Source organism: Pinus tabuliformis, chromosome 7, assembly GCF_031772625.1.
Source record: "Pinus tabuliformis cultivar Carrire ecotype Pingquan chromosome 7, CPIR1, whole genome shotgun sequence".
Taxonomy (NCBI): domain Eukaryota; kingdom Viridiplantae; phylum Streptophyta; class Pinopsida; order Pinales; family Pinaceae; genus Pinus; species Pinus tabuliformis.
Window position 1 is genome coordinate 1230981716 of NC_142293.1, and position 22066 is coordinate 1231003781.

The 22066-nt window shown below is 40.5% G+C and overlaps 1 protein-coding gene across 2 annotated transcripts in view; it reads right to left on the bottom strand.

Annotated features, from left to right (window-relative positions):
• Positions 1–22066, bottom strand: part of LOC149251825 (uncharacterized) — a 200148-nt gene that overhangs the window by 28952 nt on the left and 149130 nt on the right. The gene's annotated exons all lie outside the window — the stretch shown is intronic.

The following is a 22066-nucleotide window of genomic DNA, read 5'->3' on the forward strand; positions in this document are numbered from 1 at the left end:
TGGCACATGTAGGGTGTGTGTTGAGAGCCATGGGCCTCCACAGCAGTAGACATCACTCCATGGATCCCCAAAGATGTTAAGAGATTGCTCAAGATTCACCTATTGGACAAGGAAGATGTGCTTGGTTCACCTTTGCCCATACAGCCCCACAGTTGTACCATGCACTTGGCAGATGACCTAGGACTTGTATTTTGATGTGGCATCACTTACACCATCATCTGAGCCCTTACAAACGGTCTACAGGCATCTTCGACTTACTTGAAGACCCATGAGGTCACATGTGTGCCCTCACAGCCATTGGGAGCACCACAGGTTTATTATGTGGAGAACAAGGGGCCAACACCTTGTCCATTACTTTTGGAAGTCCTATTCATCATTATTGCACTTATGGACTCCATCGGCTTCTTAGAGAGACCAACAATATGTATTATTGATCATTCGACCACTTGAGAGGCTTGTTATTTTGTTTATGAGCTAGTTTGGTGGGCTTGTCACCAAAAATTAGTTATTTGCAAATTATTTTTATTTTATGGGCTAACATAGGCTCAAATAGCTAAATCGAACTCCTTAGAGTTGTGTAAATACAAATGATGAGAGTTCATTTCTCCTCATCGCTTGGTTTGGACCTGTATCTAGCTTGAAATTTTCGCTATTCCTTCTAGGTGGACAAAATTTTAGAGCATGGATGAATTTTGATGTATGGATTGTCTTTTCTTATCTTGGAGCTTCATGATTGGCAAGGTTATTTTTGGTTGGATATATTATCTTACATGTAATTACAAATTTAATGTTATTACTCTTTTACTTTGTCACATGCATTTATAATGAGATTTCGGCTTACTAGGGCAAGTTGTTGCATGCATTTATAGCGAAATTGTTAAATTATGTTTCTATATAGTGTATCTCTATGTATGGGCCATATATGTTGAACGAATTCTCCTAGGGATAATTCTATGATTGAGTTTATCTTGACAAGCCACTTCACCTTGCAAAATGAAGTATAAAAGCTCTTAAGGTCACTCTCCTTTGCCCTAAATGACAAGCAAAATTGATCTTAGAGCCTCCTTGACCTAGAAACGAAGTCCATCTTCATATTCTTCTTGACTCCAATCTCCCCAAAGGATTAGGCACTTATCTACCATAAGGTGATCACTTAAAGAACTATTTTTCTTCACCTCTCCTTTATTCTAAGTTTAGCCACATTAGGGCTCCTAGGGCATCGTTTCCTGACAAACCACCCATAGAAAAACTTTGATCTCTTGGCCTCTACTGCACTGGTGTCTCTCCTAGGCCTCCTCCAAATTTGAGGAAATTACGACGGTGGGGTTGCGGGATATCCCTAGCCCTAGCCTCGAGATTGGTTTTTTCCCCAAGTTTCCCTAGGCTAGTTCCTCATAGGAGTTATTTTGCACCTTTGAGTAAAAATTACTTCTTTGATCCCCTTCTCCTCCTTGTTTAGGTCAAATCTATTATTGGTTGCTAAACTCCTTCCTCTTGACTTAACCTGGGTCCACTTGGTCCCGTGTGGTCCCATACCTTGTCAAAGTCAACTCTTCAAAAACCACTTGGGAAACCAAGTTCAACAAGGATTTTAGAGGTCTGGAAGCTCCTCTACAGTTCACACACCTTAAACCTAGCCCTCAAATCCTCATCCCCTTCTCCTAGAAAGCCTTGTACCTTGGTTAAGAAGCAAGCAAGTACCATTCTTGAGCCTCCCTAGGAAAGGGTCCCTGAGATCACTTCACATCCATCTTAGTTGATCTATCCTTGACAAGTGATTCTCTATATATCGGGTCTCTTCCCATCAGCGAAAGTTCGTAAAGAGTAGGAAGTTTTAGCTGTGATGATGGTGGGCTTTAGCTTCATTGTTGCTCTGGACCTAGCAAGTGCCCCTCTAGGAACCCCCTGCTAGTTTGAGCGGGAACAGGGCCCTAGGGTTGAATATGAGGCTGCACCACTCCAGTTCCATACAATGCAACTAAGGACCCTTGGAAAGCAAATTTAAGAAAAAAAAATAATAATTTATGAGTGGGGCGGTCTAATATTCAACTCTAGAGCCCTACTAATGGCTATGTAATGGTAATGTGCCACCAATGGGACCAGATAGGGCCTAAAAATGGCCAGACCAGCCAGTTCAACTGGGTCCAGTCCAGTTCTGATAACACGGATCACAAGTCCAAGAAGATTAATCACCCCTAATTAACAACAATTTTCCCTAAAACGAAAAAATGAGATTAACTGAAATATTTGGGATTTATTGAAATAATCAAGGATTAATTAGTTATCAACTTTCTGTTCATAGGAAATAATAGACTGTCCGTGGAAAAACATCAATAAATGTGTACAATCCAATTTTTTGGGGGTTATTGTTCTTTTCCACAGTTGGGGTTGAGAGCTAAGAAGCTGGAGAGAGCCAAGCCTCAATCTGAAGATAGACAAAGCATAGAATTCACCAGAAATGAAGATTTTTCTCACGAGGCATGGAAGTAAGTCACTGTTGTTCATGGTTTTCATTTCCCAGGTATGTGTTAATCAACATAATATTTCAATTTTTTGCAAATTTATTCAAGGGTTTGCAGAGTGCACACTACTTGCCCCTTGTTATTGGTTATTCATGGATGGGGCCAAAGTAGCTATCAAATATTTCTATGGAAAATACAAACACATGCTCTTGGAGAGGATTGATCACTGATGGAATGGGATGCTCCATAATCCCATTCATGCAGCAGCACTTGTCCTCAACCCCACCTTTTCTTATCCATGTAGTTTTGACTCCAATGATGAGGTTATGAAAGGTTAAATAAATGACTTCAGAGAATGGACCCCCTTGCAGATCACCAGATAATAATCATTAATTGGGATATGGTGCTCTATAGCAATGCTGCTGCACTATTTGGCTTTGACACGGTTGCCCCAAAAAATGATACTTTAACATCTTTTATTTGGTTTGTGACTTGTGTTTGGGTTTTACGAGACTGAAATGTAATTTAAGTCTTTTCTCTTTTGTTCTTATTTGTAATAAATGTATGGTGGAGAAATTTTGGCGGAAACACAACAAATTTACAGATATTTGCAGTTCAGGTGCTTACCCAAACCTGTAGTGATTCAGGTTATGAGTGCAATTGAGGTTTATTTGAAAAATTACACACAAAGAGGTGGAACAGTTTATAAATTATGACTTTTATAATTTATCACCCTCTAGTTTTTGTTATTTCCCTCAAGAATCAAGACTCATTAAATTTATTATGCCCCTCTTACAATGTAGATTATCAACACCTTGCTGATTTTGTTTATGTCCACTACAATAAGACAGCTTGTACACCCCCTCGATGCGGACGCCATTTCCTTAGAAACATTGACAACTTTGTTAATTTTTAGGGCTAGATTGTTCTCTCCTGTAGATAATTGCACTTTCAAAAAATTTCAACATTTTCATATTCCATTCACCCCATAACAGCATATCATTATTAGCAATTATGTAGAGAGAACAATAACTTCAATAATGCAGTGTAACAGTAAGGAACAACAGAAGAAAAGTATACACAATAGAGAGTCGAGACACTAGGATTTAGGTTGGAGACTAGGGCAAAACCCCACAAGGGGGGAAACCCAACCAGATTTTTCTTCTAAGATATTCATCAAATGTTCAGCTGAGATACAAAGTACAATCATCATGAGACATAAGTCTTTTGTCATCAATCACATTAGGCCACCTAGGGCCAATCCTCGATCATACCATATCCTTATAAGATAGCAAACATACAGACCCTCCTAACCCTGTCATGAGCATCATTGTCATGTACATCATGATCATAACTATCATATGCATCACCGTCGCATCTGTCATCGAGACACTGTCACATCTGTCACACATCACTGCCATAAACAAGGGCATACACCAAAGGTTACTGCCATACACCAAAGGTCACTGCCATACTATTATCAAGAACACTGTAGACATACTATTATCACTGCCGTCTAAATTACTGTTGTCACTGTCATGTCATTCATCAAGGTCACTGAGGTTACTGCCATGTTATTCATCAAGGTTATTGTTATATAGATCACTGTCATGTCATGTCATGTCATGTATGTTATCACTGTTATAAAAGGTTACTGCCATATTAAAGTTCACTGTCATATACCAAGAACACTGTCATGTCATATAGGTCATTGTTATAGGAACTAGAGTTGTTGCCTAAATATTATGGTCATAGGAGCAAGAATCATTGACATAAGAACTATTATCACTTCCATGTATCATGTCCATTCATCATAAATATTACTGTATGCATAACTGTATAAAAGTTAGTTCTCACTGTAGGATACCATGCCAAATATCATTAACACAACCCTATTGTCATGAGGGTTTCCTTAAGTGTCACTACTAGCATATATAACACAGAGAAGTATGCAAGTCACAATGTGAGCCATAGAGATGTAGCAAGCGATGGAGTATAGAAGTATAGTGAGCCAAAGAATATAGTGAACCTCTGAATATAGGAAGCTACTAAATATAACAAACCTTTGAGATAGAGCAAATCTCACCGTAATGACAAATGCGAGCCTCACTGTGATATGAATGTGATCCATAAGGGGATACCCACAAAGTTATGAGATACGAACCACTGTAATATATCAAATGTGAGCTTCACTATAATATGTATGTGATCCATAAGAAGATGCCAAAGAATATTACTATTAATGTGAACCACTATGGAGAGTGCAAGCCACAAATGCAAGCCACTATAAATGATGCGAGATGCAAGCCATTGAAAAGACAAAGTGAGTCACAAGGATAGAGACCGAGCCATAGAAACAAGTGAAAGCTACAGGTGCAATGTGAGCAATAGATAAGAGCGATCCACAGATAAAATAGCGAGCCACAGAAAGAATAGTGCGACCCATCTAAGAAAAATACAACCCTCAAACGTCTGAATTGATGTGTGTCAAATGGAGGAAGATTGACACCAATTTATAGTTGATACTTTGAGCGAAGGATCAACACCACTGGGCAAGCCGACATGTCAATTTGGATGGCCAACATGAAATATTTGAAGGGAAAATTACCCATTCAAATTTACTAATTAAACCTGGCACAAATACATTTGTCACATCATTAAATAATAAGAAGAGAAGTGCCAAACCAATAGTAATTTCCTTCATTCAATTTGAATTCATCCTTGGGGTGAGATGGGCTTCTTTGGGTTCCTATGGGAAAATTCGTCCCATAGCTGCCCCAAATTTCAACAAACTTGAGTAAGTGAAGAGTGGAACCTAAGAGGCCTATCGCTGCAAAATCTAGAAGGCTTTTAGATGAGGTTCACAAGGCGAGGACCATACCCTGTAGCAACAAGGGAGATTGTCACTATAACCACAACTATATTTCTCCGGCAATTTAGTGGAGTTTCACCACAAGGGAGGTTTCCTTGTATTCACCTATAATAATAATCTAGTTGTAAGGCTCCAAAGGATGCAAATAGGATATGTAGAGATGACTTATGTTGGACAAGGATCAATTCTTCTTGACAAGGGAGCAGTGTCTCATGCACCTAGGCAGATAAAGACCTCTACACTCTAGGGTTTATTTGATATGCAATAATAAAGGAATACCTAGACACAAAGAAGCAATGTTCCACCAAGTTTCTAGGACGGGGGCATGGGAACGAGGAGATGGACATGGGGGACGTGTGGGAGCACCCCCAAATTTTAATGAAATTTAGGGGGGAAGGGGGCATCGTCGGGGTGTGTGTATGTATTATAAACATGATTCAAATTCAATAATGAAATACATGGATTCACACATCATAAATGATTCAATGAAATAGAATAGTAAAATATTGTATACGTTAATTTAAATTCATCATTCATTATTCTAGAATCTGATTATTACTAAGCAAAATAGTAGAGATTAAAGTCTAAAGACTGGAATAGTAAATTGAAATTACTCAAAATAAAAAATGGTAAAAAGTGATGAGTCAAAGACTTGGTCTAAGGTCATTGGTACCTAGTGTTGAGAAACCAAGATGCTTATAAATAATGATGATTTCTCTTGACTTGATAATTACTTGTGAATGTTTGTTGGCTTATTATTAATATTATGTTCTCTTCATCAAGCAATTACCAAAACCATAAAGAACACAAAGAGGCAAAGAACACCAGAAATTAGGGTCGAAGCTAGGGCAAAACCCCACAAGGGGGAGACACAAAAATTCTCTTCTTATAGAATCAGATCAAAGTGAGATGTCCAATACCAAGACCAAGACAACCACAAAGACCCCAAGTCAACCCTCCTTCAAGTCTCCTATAACAAAGTCAACATTGGTCAAACCTTCCCAAATCTGATCAAATCACAAAAAAATTTCCCTGCAATTCGTACCTAAAGTTTTGGACATTTAATTTCGCAAAATTGCCCCAGTTCCTTTGCACGTGTCAACAAAAACAAGCTAGAACACTGAATTTCCTCTCTCCTTTGACTTCGCTCTCTCTAACCTTTGACTTTCGTTGATTTTCCTGCCTTTCTTGCACAAAAATCGATGTGATTAAGTGAGTAATGAATGAGGTCGAAGTGTCGTGTATTTATAGTTATCCAGGAGGTCAAATAGCTGCCTCTTTAGGCTAACTTGTCTAGGAAGAGCCAACTTGGTCTTGTGGAGGACACATTGACTCTTTTCACTCAAATAAAAATAATTTATCTTTCCTTACAAGAAGTCCAAATGGGACTTTGACTCGATACATTTCTTTGACTCATAATAAATTTTCTTGACTCAATAAACCCTATAAGCATGAAGAACCAATGTTTTAAAACTCCGACTCCAACTCCAACTCCGACTCTGCTGAGGGTCGACTCTGATTCCGACTCGGTATCGACTCGGTCGGTTCGATTTCAGTGACTCGATCGTTGTAAAAAATATATTAAATATTTATTTATTTTATAAAAAACATAATTTTAAAGATTTTCATTCATGTTTCCAAACACACAGCATTAGAATATAGATAGAAGACAACATATGATCAAAGTAGCCTCATGAATATATCCATTATATCAAAATGGCACCCAGTGCACTATCCAATACATACATGATGATGATATAGAGATCAAAACAAAAACACATAACCAAGGAGGCTAGAAATGGTGTTATCCTCCAAAATAGATTGTAAGTCATCAAGGAACTAATACAAGGGTCCAAGAGTGTTCCTCACTCCAAGAAAGTCCCAAAGTGCATGTGTACATCTTCAAAAGGTGCATCCTCCACCATGATATCATCTAGGAGAGACCCTATGTCACCCTTTTCAAACATGTGAGTGACATGGCACCCCTAAGGGTAAGCATTGTCATCAAAGAGGGATGTGCTAGCCCTCCTAAGTCATCTCAATGATAACCATCCTCATCTATGCTTTGGAAGAAGGCACCATCCACCAAAACAGGGTCAAGGCCAGCCAGGGGGCATCTTCAGTCCATTTGGGCATATCATTAAATAGTCCAACATCCAAGCTTTTAAGTTTAGTGTTTTAGCATTTGGAGGCTCATCAAGGGGTGTAGCATCATGTGGAATCAACTCAAGGCTCGATGCTCATCTTTGGAGGACCAAGGTTGGGGCCACAAAGTTAGGTTTGCTTTAAGAAAGGGGAAAAGAACCTATTGGAAGGTTTTGAAGAAGAATGAAGCTATCCCTTAGGGAATCTCTACTACATATGTGATACCACCTAAACAAACCTCTCAAGATCAAGCGAGATAAACTTATTTAGGGACAAAAAACCATTAAAGTATCATAATGAAAACTTTGGAGTCCCCCAATAAAAATAAAAATTGGTGTTTTTTAGTTCACGGGTCACTGTCATCCAACCCGGCCGAGTAGGCTCGGACTCGGCTGAGCCAGTCGGGTTATTACCAAGCCGACCAAGATGTTAGACAACTCGTCGGCTCGATAATAACCCGGCCGGCCGAACCGGTTCACTGGCCAAGTCGACCCGGTGAGGCCTTGACTCGAACCAACTCGGCCGAGTCGGTTCCGAGCCGGCCGAATCTTAAAACACTGTGAAGAACATGCTCTGACTAGAAATAAAAATAATAATAATGAATGTAATAAATGAATATAATAAGTACATCAATGATACCTTTGAATTACATTATGAAAATCGATACTAGTTACATTTTCAACACCTAGAGTCAAGACTCAAAAGTTAAAACTAAAAATGAACAATGGACAATGAACCAATGTTATCAAAGCCACACCGGTGATCGAACCAGTCGGCCCCAAAACTGGGAACTAGAAAAAAAATGAGTTGACCAAAGAATATATAAGCATTCAAATTTTGAAAAGAAATACGTAAATATTCATGTGCATCCAATATGAATCGAAACCATTATACATAAATATGCAAAGTATCTGATATATCTATAGCAAGGGTGCCTATAACCAAAATGGCATTGAGTGCAATCCATATGTGAACCAAAATACAATAACAAAGAGGCTATATACAGCCTCTATAGTCCTCCAGACACCAAGCAAGAGGATCTCAACATGTTGCATCTGTATACTTCTAGATATTTATCCAACATACAGCATAAATATGTAGAAGTATAAATGCTGCATCTGTAAGCTCAATATTGTTCTCTGGAAGGTGCAAAATGGCCTAGACAAGCTTTGTAGTGGAGAGATGTAATGTTCCCTCAAAGACCTCTATTGTTGTGTAAAGGACCACCTGACAAAACAATCTAAAGATCAAGAGAAAGCCACCAATCATTAGGGACAATGACCATGGATACATCATAGTGGACCATACTTAATTATTAACGGCACAATAACACTTCAAACTGAGAGCACCTTCAAATATTGAACTAGACCAAGTCCCATAAAATTGTTCCCTACCTACATTAGAGATGGCTAGATGACCAACCCTATTAGGTGTTTCCAACCCCTAAAGTGAGGTGACATGTCCTATGACAACCCTTTAATCCAAAGGTGCTTGTGATAATGGTGGCAATGGAGGGGAAGGACTTCAAGGCAAGGTGTCATGGCCAGGGGACTAAGTGATGTAGGTCCATCATATATATATATATATATATATATAAGGAGAGAGAAATCAGGGAGGCATGAGATACCCCTTTCCTCATCCTGCTCTTTCCGCCCCTCTAGTGTGCCTTTTACTTCTTTTTTATAATGCTTTGACTAGGAGCATAGCTTAGGAGTCCAAGCTTTCCTTTAATGATTTAGCATTTATTTACCCCTTAATGATGAGTCAGTTTCTCGCTCATCAGGGTTGGGACATGCAAGGGTTCCTTTATTATGTGATGGAGCATCAAGTGCTCAAGGAACTGGGAGATCGCTAATAAGGGGGTAGAGTTCATGCTAGGCTTTTTCCCACATGCCAATTAATATCCGAACCATCTTTTGCATTTTAACCTTTTTTTTCTTTCATTATGATCATTTTATGCTTTTAACGTTCTTTTAGTTACATCAACCTTTCGGACAAAGTTTCTGACCCAGACTCAAATGAGGATAAGAGGGTGTCAATCCCAATGAACCAATAACTGTAGGAATTTACAGGGTAAGTTCCTCAGAAAGAACACCAAAAGGACACCGCTCACAACCAGATCTCAAATCAATACACCAGTGTTTTTGACGTGGTTAAAACCCTCAAAGTGCAAGGAGGGAAACAGTCCACGGCCTGTCCCAACGTGGGTACTACAGGCAATTTATTAATCAAAGAATGAAAATTTACATAAGCTTCTCTCATGCACGGATTACCCGAACAATGACCCTCCATGCGCTTTAAATAGAACTCATGGACCAATCGGGTGTCAATCCACGGATCAAGTGTCGGTAATACCGAGGTGAGAGTGAACCGTCGGATCACTACATATCGTGACCATCGGATTGTAAGTTACAAAATGTACAACGGTAAAGAAACACACTTTACCTAACTCTAACCTAACTCTATACTAGACCAAGTTGAACTTAACTATATCCTATGTGTCGGAATATCCTAACATCCCCCCTTAAGAACAACTTGGGATAGGATTGAAGGATTTACAAATATGACACAATAGGAGAAGGAAGGAGGCACTAGAGCCTATCCCCCCTTAGTGACAACTTCCTGAACTCCAAGCATATATCGAAGTTTAGTGAACTTCGTCTCTGTGAGAGCCTTTGTGAAGATGTCTGCAACCTGATCATCTGTTGGACAATATTGCACTTCAAGAACATGGTCATGAATGAGCTTTCTGATGAAGTGCATGTGTAGTTCAATGTGTTTGCTGCGCTGATGCTGGACTGGATCTTTGCATAGCTGAATGGCACTTTGATTATCACACCAAAGTGTGGTTGGATGTTGCTGCTCAAAGCCAAACTCTGATAGGATCTGACGAAGCCACAAGGCTTCCTTACTAGCTTCCACGGCACCACGATACTCTGCTTCTGCTGACGAAAGAGAAATGGCAGCCTGTTTCTTACAAGCCCATGTAATAGGTCCTGAACCAAGAGTGAAGACATAACCGGCAGTAGACTTCCGATCATCAGGGTCACCAGCCCAATCAGAATCAGTGAAACCAACTAACAGAGGAGCTGCTTTGGCACTGTAATGAATCCCAAACTGTACTGTACCTCGAACATAACGAAGTATTCTTTTAGCTGCTTTCCAATGACTTTCACGGGGGTTTTGCATAAAACGAGCAACAAGGCCAACAGCAAAGGAAAGATCAGGACGAGTATGGGTTAAATACAAGAGTTTTCCGACAAGTTGACAGTATAAGGTAGCATCAACTTCAGGAGAAGTACAAGAGACTGAAAGTTTGACTCCAGACTGAAAGGGAGAAGGGGCTGGCTTACAGTCTTCCATGTGAAAATGACGAAGAATATCACAAGCATACTTGGACTGGGAAAGGAAAATACCCTCCTGGGATTGCAAGACTTGAAGACCGAGAAAATAGTGTAAGTGTCCTAAGTCTGTCATTTCAAATTTTTTTTTAAGGCTGGACTTCACATGGTTTATAAGGTTGGGATCACTACCAGTAAGAATAAGATCATCAACATAAAGAACAAGGATGATAAGAGAGTTGCCCACTTTCTTGGTGTAGACAGTATTGTCAGAATGACACCTAGAAAAGCCTGATTCTAAAAGAAAGCTATCCATTTTGGCATACCAAGCCCGAGGAGCTTGCTTGAGGCCATAAAGGGATTTCTTAAGTCGACAAACAAGGCTGGAGTTTGTTTGTATGAAGCCAATGGGTTGTTCCATATAGATTTCTTCCTGCAAGTCCCCATGTAAGAAGGCAGATTTAACATCCATCTGATGGACTTCCCATTTTAAAGAGGCAGCAAGGGAAAGAACAAGGCGGATAGAGTTCATTTTGGCAACAGGGGAGAAGGTTTCAGTGTAGTCAATGCCTTCAACCTGTGAAAAGCCCTTAGCAACGAGACGAGCTTTATGTTTATCAACTTTCCCATCTGGTCCATACTTGGTTCTGTAAACCCATTTACATCTAACAAGTTTGCGTCCCTTTGGTAGAGGAACAAGATCCCATGTATCATTTGTCATCAATGAATGATATTCTTCATTCATAGCTGCTTCCCAATGTGGATGGCCTGAAGCTTCTGCAAAAGTGTCAGGATCATGATTTACTGGAGCTTGAGCCAGTAAAGAAGAGGCTCTTTCAAACTGAGAACGTGTACGTCGCTGATCTGTAGGATCACCGGCAAGATCACCTGCTGCATCCCGAGTAGCACGGACCCATCGTGGAAGTTGAGGATCCTGAGAAGGTGGGGGAGGATTATCATCCTCGCTTTCATCATCTGAAGAAGAAATGTTTTCAAAAGTAGAAGAGATAGGAAGAGGTGGCACATCCGCCGGACTAGGCTCGCAGGCCGATTTATTTTCATCAAACTTTACATCTCTTCTAATGATAACATTTTTGGACTTAAATGGAATAAGTCTATATCCTTTTACATCTTCAGAATATCCAACAAAAGTACATTTCTCACTCTTAGGTTCTAAAGCTTTATGCTTTTCATCTGGAATATGGGCCCATGCTTCACTTCCAAACACACGAAAGTGACTTACATCTGGTTTAATGGAACTCCAAGCTTCTTCTGGAGTGATATTCTCTAGAACCTTAGTAGGAGTGCGATTGATTATATAATTTGCACAATTAATTGCTTCGGCCCAAAAACTAAGACTGAGTCCTTTAGATTGCAGCATACAATTAGCCATTTCCTTTAAGGTGCGATTTTTCCTTTCAGCTACACCATTTTGTTGTGGAGTGTATGGAACAGTATGTTGCATTTGAATTCCATTTTCGGTGCAAAAGTTGATGAATGTGTTTTTAACATATTCTCCACCATTATCAGTTCTTAGCTTAAGAATTTGATGTCCAGATTGTTTTTCAACAAAGGCTTTGAAGGCCAAAAAGGTGTTAAATACTTCGCTCTTGAGTTTTAAGAAGTATACCCAAGTGTGTCTGGAGAAATCATCAATGAAGGTTAAGAAGTACTTGCAGCCAGAGAATGAAGCAACAGGAAGAGGACCACATAAATCACTGTGCACAAGCTGTAAAGGGGCTGAGGCGTGCCAAGAGGCACGTTTGTCAAAACTGTCCCGATGATGTTTTCCGAGTACACATCCGGAACAAACACCATCTCTGCAAGATACCATAGGAAGACCTGTCACCATATTTTCTTTACATAGATGCTGAAGGGAGCGATAGTTTAAGTGACCAAATCGCTCATGCCAGAGTTTGCTCACTTCATCATTATGAGCAATAAATACTGAGGGAAGATTTGATGACCCAAAGTTGTGAAACTTATACAACCTTTTGGAATCATCAGCAAGACCAGTAGCTAGAATCTGTTTAGGATCTTTTAGATCCTTGATTACAACATCATGAGGTGAAAATTCAACAATTTTACCTTCACCTGAATGAGTTATCTGATAGACAGATAGAAGGTTGCAGGATAAGGTTGGAACACATAATACATCATTAAACTGACCATTGTCTAGATGAACAGTTCCAGTCCCTACAACATTAAGAGATCTATCATCACCAACATATATATTTTTGGTCTTACAATCATTTAAAGAAGAAAACATGGCTTGGTTTTTGGCCATGTGACAAGAGGCTCCAGAATCAATGAGCCACTCATGAGAATGAGAAGAAGAAGAAGATACATTTAATGCATAACCAGACTGAGATGATTGACAATGACATGCAGAAAGTGCCATTCCGGAAGTTGAAGTTGAAGTAAGCTCCACATGGATGTTATGTTTCTTCATTGCGGCTTCCAAGGCTTCCATCTTCTTAAAGCATTTAGATTCTAACTGGCCATCTCGATTACAAAAGTTACAATGTCTATCAGTCTTCTTCCATTTGTTTTTATTGGTCTTATCATTTTGCTGAAATGATCTTTCATTTTGAGGCTGAGATGGTTTAGGACCATTCTTTTGAGGATATGACTTCTTAGGATTCTTTGAATTTGGTTGCTGCTGGGCGGCTAACGCTTTCGTGGAAGAGTTTCCAAGATTAAGAAGACCAAGGTGTAAGAGTTTTTCTTGTTCTCTTATTAAGGAATCACAAAAGGAGTCAAAGGAAGGGGCCTTGTAGTCTTTTCCTTGACAAATGAAAGCTTCCCTTGTAGAATGGAAAGTGGAAACAAATACAGAGTAAGCTGGTCCCAACTTAGTAAGGATGGAATAAATAAGGTTACCATCTTCTTTCTTAACTTTAACACCTTCCAAGAGATATCTAAGGGTCTTGAATTTGGACAAGAAATCTTCAATGCAAGAAAAATTATTAGGATCCAAAGTAAGCAGCTCATTTTCAAGTTGATGGGCTCTAATTTCATTTTTAATCCCAAAAACTTTAGCGAGTTTTTCTAATGCTTCATGAGGAGTCTCAAGGTCTGCAATGTGGAATCTAAGATCAGGAGAAATAGACATCCCTATCAAACCACGTGCTTGATCTTGTCTATTTTCCCATTTTGCAACCTTGTCTTCATCTTTTGGTTTCTTCTCTTGGTCTGTGGCTATTCTGAAGAGACCTTTACTTCTAAGTAAATCTTCCATGTAGGCTACCCATTGGAAGTAGTTAGTGCTGTCAAGAATGACTTGGCATGGACTTTCCATTTTAAAAAAAAACTGAAGCTGAAGATGCTGAAAGTAAGTGTTCCAATGGATAGATCTCGAAAAAATAGGCGGTTTTAAAAAAAACGGCTCTGAAAAAGGCTTCCGGATGAAGAAGTTATGACTTTTTGAAAAAAAATTGTTGAAGTTGCCGGCAAAGTGCGCGAATGTGCGGGAATGAAAAAATCCGCCCCACAAAATGGAGACTTGAACCCAAGACCTCTACTCTCTTAAAATAGCTTTGAACCAATTGATCTATACAAAAAATTTGAGAGAGAGAGAGAGGGGGGGGGGCCTTGGTTTGCGTGCTTGCCTTGAGAAAGCTCTTTTTCCCTACAAAACACAAAACACAAAACCCAACACGAATATGCAAAGAAAAAACGAACCTTGCGGCTCGCAGTTAGCTTTAGCCAAAAAAACTAGAAAAAATTTTTTTAAAAAATCTCAAAGTTAGCTTTAGCCGAAAAACTAAATATTTTTCTCAATGTTTCTGATTTTCCGAGATCACACTAAGGTGCAGGGAAAAGAGCATACGCATGAGAAAAATCCTTCCTTTCTGTTTCTGATTTGCCCAGATCGCACAGAGTCGCAGGGCAAAGAGCATACGCAGAAATGAAAGGTATAGATTCGGTTTAGAAAAAAAAGGGCTAAATAAACCGAAACCGAAATAAGCAGAGAGAAAATAACAGTAAACTGCAAAAAAAAACACTGTATACCTCCCGATCTGAAAAATGATGCAGCTAGGGCTACCGGAAACCTTTTCGCGTGAAACGAAAGGGGTTCCTCACTGGAACAGATGCTCCGAACGCAACAGAGCAGTCCTCTCGGCCCGAAAGCAGTCAGAAACAGCAGATCTAGGAAACGACAGCCGCATGCAGTTCTACCGGCTTCAGATTTGGATCACCAACAGACGCGGCCCTCAAATAGCTCTGATACCATGTAGGAATTTACAGGGTAAGTTCCTCAGAAAGAACACCAAAAGGACACCGCTCACAACCAGATCTCAAATCAATACACCAGTATTTTTGACGTGGTTAAAACCCTCAAAGTGCAAGGAGGGAAACAGTCCACGGCCTGTCCCAACGTGGGTACTACAGGCAATTTATTAATCAAAGAATGAAAATTTACATAAGCTTCTCTCATGCACGGATTACCCGAACAATGACCCTCCATGCGCTTTAAATAGAACTCATGGACCAATCGGGTGTCAAGCCACGGATCAAGTGTCGGTAATACCGAGGTGAGAGTGAACTGTCGGATCACTACATATCGTGACCATCGGATTGTAAGTTACAAAATGTACAACGGTAAAGAAACACACTTTACCTAACTCTAACCTAACTCTATACTAGACCAAGTTGAACTTAACTATATCCTATGTGTCGGAATATCCTAACAATAACCACAAGCAAGAAGAATGGAGATGAATTCTAGGGAATGGTAGAAAGTGGTGGGTATGGAAAGAGAATTATGGACACACTACAACAATCCAAGTTTCCCAAGTAGTGCCCCTTCTATAACCCTAAGGCCTCAATGGAGGTCCTTGTTGCTACACAAACTAGCAGGCCCTGTAAAGAGGCAAAATGCTAGAGGGCACAACAACACCCTTGAACAGAGGCCCATTGTCACCACAGCCTAAGTCCCCTTCTCTACTCGGAGTTTCACTGACGGGAGGAGTCTTAATATTTATTTGAAGTGAGGCAAGGTAACTCATTCAATGGAAAGGTTCAATGAAAGTGTGAGCTTTGGCAGAAGGTAGGAAGACTTTCCACGAAAAACCCCTTGAAAGGAAAACTACACGATACCTAGGGTGAGATGTTCAGCAAGATATGAGTTCATCCAAGGTCAAGTTAGTCCAGAGAAAAGGCAATGAATGATATACTTCAATAAGTACTAAAGCACAAGCCTTCAAAGAATCCCCAAGTTGAAGGATTAACACCTAGGGTTCCCTCTTGATGTGATGGCTAGGGCATCAAATTTTGTGGAGAATCCACCATGAAAATTGCCTCAAATCTGGAGGATAGCTAGAGGAAACACTAGTGCAGTAGGTTGTCCAAATCGTTTTGCAAAAGCTCCTCTCTAATGCATTTCGCATCAAGCCCTAAGGATGCCTCCTCCTCAAAGAGGCAAGGAAAAGGGGGAAGGAAGATGGTGAAAAGGGAGATGATTTGTCGATTTAAGGTGATCACTAAGGACTTAAGACCAGTGCCTAGCAATTGGGAGAATTGGAGTCGAGGATAATTTCAATATGTCAACTTGCTCCTTCAAGGAGACCTAGAAGGGATTTCACTGCCCTTAATGAAGTAACAATAAAACAACTTCTAGATATTTATACTTCAATGACACCTTTGATGGAGTTTCAAGGATGCAATGTTAAAATGTAGCAAGAAAAGGCTTAATTTTACTAGTGCCTTAGTCAGATGGAGAAATTTGATTTTCCACATCAGCAGGATGACTTGGATTGCAATTAGCTGGAGTGACATGGCTTTGTCTCCTAGTTAAGTCAATATATTCGAGTTATAGGCCAGAAGTAGAGTTGTGCATGGATTGATTGCTAAAATTTAGGAATCTAGTCGATTTATTGTTAGTTAAACTCAATTAACTAAGCTCTAGTCTTTAGTGGAATCAGTACGAGTTCAGTTGAGTAGTTATAACAGTTGTTAACTCACTAATCTCTCAGTTCACTGATCAATTTACTAAAAATAAACCCAGTCATGCATGGAATTCAAATTTCTTAGTTGGAGTGGAGGAAAAGGCACATTGTAATTATCAATTGTATACTAGTTGAGTGTACAGACTTTTGCATTGAGAAGGTGGCCAATTCCTCTAGCAATTGCGCAAGGAAATAGGGAATTTCCCTATTATTTAGGAGCTAATTTCCTCCAGGATTTTGCAAGGAAATAGGAGGAATGTTGAGGCTTGAATTAGCCGAGTGTTGGTCAGAGCAGGTCAGTGAGCAAGAGATCAGAATTATGGTGTAGGGTGTGCTTCAAGATTGAAGCAATACATTGTAATTGATCCAAGACATTGTAATTGATCCCCTGTAAAATCTGTGTTCCTTGTGTTTTGATGGTTGCATGTTATCGCATGTGTTTTTATCGTGTTTTCCTTTTCGCATAATAGTAGAAGAATTTTGTCTCTTGATTTCAGTTTGATTTCATTAGCAGTAGCAAATTTCTTGCCATTTCTACATAGTATCAGAGCCTTAGAAGACTACATAGAAACCTTGTTCTAGATCTTCTCTCAGAAAAATTTCGATTTGCAGAGCTTTTGGGTGTCATTTCTCTTCGGTGCAAGAAAAATGTCTTTCAACGGATTGTGGCTGGAGTATGCATTGGAGAGCACCTTGAATTTTTGTGCTTGGAAAGACAGGATGGAAGTTGTCCTAAATGACATTGGAATATGAGAATATACACAAACTAATATTCTGAAACCAACAGCATCAGATGCACAAGCATTCGCTTAGTGGAAGAAAGACAAAGAAAAGCCCGGGAGGATTATTCTAGAGGGTGTCAAAGATCATGTGGTTTCAAACTTGCATGGAAAGGAGACTCCTTTTGCAATGTGGAAAACTCTCATAGATCTCTTCTAGAGCAGCAGTGATGCTAGGAAATTGGCATTGAGAGATAAACTCATAAGCATTCGAATGTGGAAAAATGAAACCATTCCACAATACCTATCCAAATTCACTCAAGTTCGAGACAAACATGGAATAGTAGGCGAAAATGTGCCATTATTCGAACGTGTGAGCTTAGCAGTCCTTGGCCTTCTGAAATCCTGCCACAGCTATCAGGATTCATTTAATGGAAGAGACAAGCTACTAGATTGGGACACTTTGGGTTGATTTGGTGCAAGAGGAGATCAGAAGAAACACTAGAGATGGTGTCACAGCCAGAGCTGAGGAGGAAGAAAACTTTGCCTTGGCAGGCAAGGGAAAGAAGGCCCAAGGCAAGCCAGAATCCATCTACAACCAGGGAAAGAAGAAGGACCTCAGCAAAATTAGATGTTTTCACTGCCATGAATATGGACACTATGCAACCAAGTGTCCCCACAAGAAATCTGGGACGAAGCCTGCAGGAGGAGCAGGAGATGATGCTCTTGCATGATTTCACCCTCATTGCATGCATGGCAAGTACTATACGAGGTAGAGTATGGTACTTGGACTCTGGAGCCTCATTTCATATGACAGGATCTAAGGAGTTCTTCAGCACCCTGCAGGAGAAGGACCTCCAATTACACATAGAACTCGGAGATGATGGGCGGTATAGAACCCAAGGGATTTGTACTGTCACCTTTAAGAGGGAGTCAGGCTCCCATCTTCACCTGAAAAATGTAATGTATGTTCCTAGGCTGAGGAAAATTTTGATTTTTGTAGTTGTATTGGAGGACAGAGGTTATGATGTAGTGTCTAGTAAAGGGAAAGCCTTTCTGAAGCATGTTGCTCTGGACAAGTAAAACAAATTGGTGTTAGAGTGAAAAATCTCTACAACCTAGAGGTGGATGCATGCGTTGTATTGAGCAGCAAAGTAGAACATGTTCAGATTCAAGATGTTGGAGAACTCTTGCATAAGCACATGGGTCACCTACACCATGGAGCTTTGAAAATCATGTAGTAGATCACCACAGGACTTCCAAAATGCACCCTTGACCAACATGATGTTTGCAAGGGATGCACTCTTGGAAAATATGTCAAAGCCTCCTTCCAGGGCCGAGATAGCAGATTTGGAGCCATCTTGGAGCAGGTCCACTCAGATGTGTGTTGGATCTATTTTATGAAGAAGAAAGATGAAGTGTTTGCAAAATTTGTTGAATTCAAAGCATTGGTTGAAAATGAGATTGGTCAGAAAATTAAATCCCTGAGAAATGATAATGGAGGAGAATTTGTGTTTAATGTTTTCAAAGATTTTTGTGCCAAGGAAGGCATTAGAAGAGAACCAATTGCACCCCACAACCCACGACAAAATGGGGTGGCAAGAGCAATGTTGAATGATCAGGGACTGCCACTATATTTGTGGGCAGAAGCATGCAATACAACAGTTTATTTGCAGAATCGGAGCCCTCACAAATTACTTGGCATGATCACACCTGAGGAAGCTTTCTCTCGGAGGAAGCCAGATGTATCCCATTTTTTTAATTTTGGAGCTACAGTCCATTGCCATGTCTCCAAGGATAGCAGGAAAAAGTTAGAGCCTGCAGCTGAGATGTGGATCTTTGTAGGATACACAGAGACACCTCATAACTATCGAGTGTATTTTCCCTCACTCAGGATGACAATGATGAGGAGAGATGTCAGATTTGATGAGGAGAAGGCTATGAGAAGCTCTCTAGAGAGAGAGTTGAGTATTCCACCAGAGGAGCTTCTAGCTCCAAAGGAGGAACCTCGGTCAGAGGCTCAGGGTGTTGTGGAGCAGCCACATGTGGAGGAGCAGAAAGGAGGCAGAGTGGAGGCACCCACTCAACCAGAATCTTCTAGAGAGGGGAGGAAGAGAACCAGAGAGGTTGACAGGTTGGTGCAGGATGCACAGGAGCATGTGGGAGCTCCTACATCCTTGTGCAGGCAGAGGAGATCACCAGACAGGTATACTAGTTATATGGCACTTATGACAAAACTCATTGATTTTGAGCCTTCTTCATTTGAGGAGGCAATTTCCCAACTAGTGTGGGTAGATGCCATGGTGGAGGAGTATGACTCCATCATGAAGAACAATGTATGGGAGGTGGTGTCAAGACCAGAGAACAAGTCAGTGGTTGGTTCCAGATGGATATACAAAGTGAAACATATAGTTGATGGCAATATCGAGAAGTACATGGCCAAATTTGTGGCCAAAGATTTCTCACAGGTAGAGGGAGTTGATTATGAGGAGACATTTGCTCCTGTGGCAAGATACTCCTCCATCAAAACCATTCTAGCATTTGTTATGCAAATGGGGTGGAAGATCCACCAGATGGAGGTAAAGATGGTCTTCCTCAATGGAGTGGTTGAGGAAGAGATTTATGTAGAGCAACCTGAGCTATTTGAGACATTTGATAGGGAGACACGTGTGTAGACTCATGAGAGCCCTTTATGGTCGCAAGCAAGCACCCTGTGCTTTGTACACTTGGATAGACACATCTCTCAGTGGATTGGGATTCACCAAAAGTGAAGCAGATGCCAATGTCTACTACATTCTAGTAGATGGCAAATTGCTCATTCTAGTCCTATATGTAGATAACTTGATACTGACAGGGGATGAGAAGTTGTTCCAGTCTTACAAGGAGGATCTTGCAAGAGAGTTCGAGATGAAGGACATGGGCTTAATGCACTACTTCCTTGGTTTGGAAGTGTGGCAAGGAGATGGAGAGTTGTTTAGAGGTCAGGAGAAGTATACTTCTGAAATACTTCAGACATTCCATATGCAAGACTACAAGTCTGTGGGCACTCCTCTAGCTACTTACTAGAGGAAGGAGGATGCTTCTACAAGAGAGGTGGTAGAAGCTACCATCTACAAACAGCTGGTGGGGTTCTACAGAAGGCCTAACATATGTTATGTCTTTAATCAACAGAGTCAATTTATGGTGAGGCCTACCAAGCTTCATTGGAAAGCAGCAAAACATGTGCTTAGATTCCTTAGAGGCAAAATAAATTTTGGGTTATGGTACAGGAAGACTTATGGTGTGAAGCTCCAAGGCTTCACTAATGCAGATTGGGCAGGGAGTCCATCAGACAGGAAGAGCACTTCAAGAGCTATCTTCAGTGTTGGGTCCAGGGTTGCGGGGGAACGCCCCCTGCCCCTCGAACCTGCTCCCAAAGCACGCTCCGCTCGACAGTGGACGTGGATCAACCTCATGAGTGCTCCCTTTAAAAAAAATTAGCTCCCTGGTTTTTCGAGAGCATACAAGGGAGCGGTCAAGGAGCATTTGCTCCCTAGTCGCTCTCGTTTGCTCCCCGTAGGCGAATTTCGTGGGTTGTGCTACGAACAAAGGAGGGAGGGGAAGGGCCAAAAGAAATAAAAGGCCCTCCTCCCCTCCCATTATTCAACATTTGCATTGAGAGAGAGCAAGAGAGGGCTTTTGGAATTAGAGCTTGAGTTGAGAAGGAAGAATGAGAGAAAGGTTGAGAGTATTGCTTGGGAGCTTGAGGAGCTTGCAAGGGAGATTGGAGCTTGGGATTGAAGGCCAAAGAGATAGATCTTGGCTCTAATGTAGCATTTGTATTATATGTTCATTGTTAAATGAAAATGTTCTCTTCTCTCTTTCCCATTCCCATTCCTCCATTTTATTGTATATGTTACATTCTCTCCTTTATGGCATAAGTTACTAAGGCATGTGTTGATCTCCTTTATGGCATAAGTTACTAAGACATGCGTTGGTCTCCTTTATGGCATAAATTACTAAGGCATGTGTTTCTGCCCTTAATGGCATGAGTTACACTCCACTAAATGGCATATGTTACTCTTCCTCAAGGCATGTGTATTGCTCGTCCTTTATGACAAGAATTCGTTGCTCCCCCTAAATATACCTCATATCATCTCATCTCCTCACTAATTGTGCATTGTGAAAGAAGAATTCGAACTTGAGAGAGAGAGTTGGAGAGACTTGAAGAAGATTGTGAGAGAGAGACTTGGAGAGTAAGAGCAGAACTCGATGAGCCAAGGTCGATTCAGTGTTTCAGTGTTGATTCAGTTGAAGGGGAGTTTGATTCAGTGTTTGCATCTGTTGTTGCTACCAGTGATCTTGATGCTACAACTTGTTCAAATTTGGGCGAATTTACTCATTCATTGTACTTTCTATCTCTGTTGAACAATTGATATCTAATAGAAGAAGAATTTGGTTGGGTTTTCCCCAGGTTTTGCTCTAGTCATTGGAACTGTTACCACTCAAACCAGGAGGGGACCTAAAGGGTTCTTAAGAGGGCAACTGCTAGGTTAAGGGCAACTATGGAGGCTTAGCCCACTGTCACCATAGCTAA